Source organism: Macrobrachium nipponense, chromosome 33 (assembly GCF_015104395.2).
Source record: "Macrobrachium nipponense isolate FS-2020 chromosome 33, ASM1510439v2, whole genome shotgun sequence".
NCBI lineage: Eukaryota > Metazoa > Arthropoda > Malacostraca > Decapoda > Palaemonidae > Macrobrachium > Macrobrachium nipponense.
This window is the reverse complement of record NC_087219.1, coordinates 47,209,187-47,212,320: the sequence shown is the minus strand read 5'-3', so window position 1 is coordinate 47,212,320 and position 3,134 is coordinate 47,209,187. Positions and strand designations below refer to the sequence as shown.

General features: G+C 35.4%; 1 protein-coding gene across 2 annotated transcripts in view; it reads left to right on the top strand.

Annotated features, from left to right (window-relative positions):
• Nucleotides 1-292: 292 nt before the first annotated feature.
• LOC135203149 (tetraspanin-9-like) overlaps nucleotides 293-3,134 on the top strand; it is an 84,219-nt gene continuing 81,377 nt past the window's right edge. The window contains exon 1 of one of the 2 annotated variants that reach the window (XM_064232822.1): nucleotides 293-449. The gene's annotated coding sequence lies outside the window, so the exon portion shown is untranslated. The remainder of the gene's footprint in view (nucleotides 450-3,134) is intronic. The other variant, XM_064232823.1, reaches the window with a different exon arrangement.

Sequence of the window (3,134 nt, the reverse complement as noted above, 5' to 3'; positions counted from 1 at the left end):
AACCTAACTAAGGGGGATACCTAAGGGTGGAGTGGGCCGCCCTCGTTGTGATCCTACCGGGACAAGGTTGGCGGGGTCGGCGTTGGATCTTGGGACGTGGTTGGGGCCACGGGAAGGAAGAGCCACTATAGCCGAGGCCGCCTCTGGTAACTCCCCCACACAACACATCCACACTATCTTCCTCCTCCTCCTCCACCTCCCCCAACTCCCGGCACAACGCCTCTCACCCCTCCTCCTGCATCCCATCCACAACCTCTCCCTCCACCTCCCTTCCCCTGACTCCCTCCCACGACTCCTCCTCTCCCAAAAGGAAGAAGTTAAAACTCAACAGTTGGTCGTGGTCAGCCACAGACGTCTGACGCCTCCCCTAGTGTCCAGTGAACGGGATTCTCAGTGACACTCGCTCACATTTCGGGACTATTATTTCACCTGTCGAAGTCTCCGTCAAGGTAAGTGACGTCGAAAGCACACGTATTTAAACACCCTCTGGCCACCTGTGACGTGCAAGTGACGGAATGCCACCGTATCCGCGTGAAAAGGCCCCGAGATATGATCATGTGTGAGTGAGTGTGTCTGCAAAGGTAAATGTACCCCAGATTTTGACCAAAACGAGTAACGTGCGTGCTACATGCCTTGACCTGTCTCCCCTCCTCCTCACGTATACCCCCCTGGGAGAGTTCGTGACCTCACTGTATTCAGTGTTGCATTCGTAACCTCTCGAATGCGAAGACAGTGTTCTTTAGGGTTCGTGCTCCTCTGTAAAACAAATGATTATTCGTTTTTATTAGGTCATTGGGAATCAACCAAGGAATTTTCTAAGTACAGTTATTTGAGGTGAAATGACACATAGATATGTTTGTATATATATATATATATATATATATATCTATATATATATATATATATATATATATATATATTATATATATATATATATATATATATATATATATATATATATATATATATATATCTATATATATATATATATATCATATATATATATATATAATATATATATATACATACATATATAATATATATATATATATATATATATTATATATATATATTGTGTGTGCACATATATAGATGAAATTAACCAAATCTTTGCGTATCTTTTTTAGTATGTCCTCATATATCCCCGAACATTTAGCAAAATCAAAATCTAATCAGGGAAGATTTACATACTCATTTATTGTTTATAGCTTGGATATTGTTTAGGAAATATTGAGTACACACACACACACACACACACACACACACACACACACACATATATATATATATATATATATATATATATATATATATATATATATATAAAGCACACTTGTTCTCCGCAATCATCACTGAATATTTCTAAAGAGATTATTCTTTCTAAATGTTCTAAGATATATGCCTGCAGATATAAATAAAAGGAAATGTGCAATTATATGATTAAAGAGGAACAAACATCTTTTACCTCAGTTCATTAATTCAGAGGAATGAATATAAATTCTGTCTCTCTTAGTCCCTTTTCTGTAAAAACGCGTACATCGATTATTTCTTTTTCTGATACAGTAATTTTCCTTGCAGTTGGAAGGGCAGTTTGTCTGTCTGTCTGCCTGTCTGTCATTTATAATGAAATAAATTAAATTTAATCCCTGTTACCCATGTTATATATATATATATATATATATATATATATATATATATATATAAATAACAGGGATTTAAATTTAATTTAATTTCAAAAATTCAATAAATTTAATTTTTGAAATGAATTTAAATTTAATCTGTGTATATATAATATATATATATATATATATATATATATATATATATATATATATATATATATATATATATATATATATATATATATATATATTATATATTCACGATTTACCTGTATAGTCTTCTACTAATTACACTAACTTGGTATTTTCATGACCAATACTTCTTATAACGACTATTCTTGCCATTGTTATTGTTGTCGCTGTGTTAACTCGCCTACCCTTGTTGCGTGCGACGCGGAGGTCACAACGAGGCCAGAGAGCCCAACAGAGATAATGGACACCAAAAATAAACATAAAAAATACTAATAATGCCAAAAACACACTTGATTGTCTGACCATCATACAAACACACACTTGTCAGAGAGAGGAGAAGAACTAGTCATCCACGTTGGCCCGTGTTGCATCATAGGCTACATTTAGTGGGGGGGGGTCCTGATCGTTGTCCTTGCAACTCCCCTGCCCCTTGGTGCGGGGGGGGGGGGGGGAGGCGGTGGGTGTGAGGATAAGGGAGGGGGAATGAGGTTGGTTGCTCGTTTGCATTCTGTTGATACGACACAGACTCCTATGGATTACAAGTCGAGATTGAAAGTGGTTTTACTTGCGGGAGGTAATTTAGGTTAGGTTAGGTACGTGTAGCTTGGCCTTATTTTTTATTTCTTATTTATTTCTTTGTTACCGTACTACCTAGAGTGTACTGAATTTGCTTGAGGGTGTAATAATACTAATAATTATAATACAATTCATTTACAAAATAGTGGATTTTTGTTAATAGTTTCTCACGCCTTTGTGAATTTCTTAGCAACGATGATAATAACAAAAACCTCTTATGTAACTCCCCTCTTGACGATTTTTCAGGATGAACTGAAATTTGGTTGTGACAATTATGATGATAATAACAATGATCATCATCATTATCATCATCATCACTATAACTATAATAATGATAAAACTAGAAATAACAATACTTGTATTAGCAGTAATAACATTAGCTGTACTAATGATATTATTATGTATGTCAATTTGACTATTTGATTTTTTATGTGATTGATTTTGAACTATTTGTCAAAATGAAGTGGAATCTTTGGAAATGATTTTTTAGTAGCTCATATTTCTTCCCTTCCTTCAATTTAGATGACAACCTGCTTCTGGGGTATAGACGGGTAATATATAAATCAAGGTAAAAAAATGTGAGATGTGGGATATTGCTGGGTGTAACTTGATCAGCTAAAGGGATGAGAAACTCACCCTAATAACGCCAGATGGAGTAATGACCGAAACAGTATCTGTAAAAAAAGGATACTCCTAGCCAAAAGGACAGGTTGAAATAAGGGAGTAATGTCACTATGCATATGA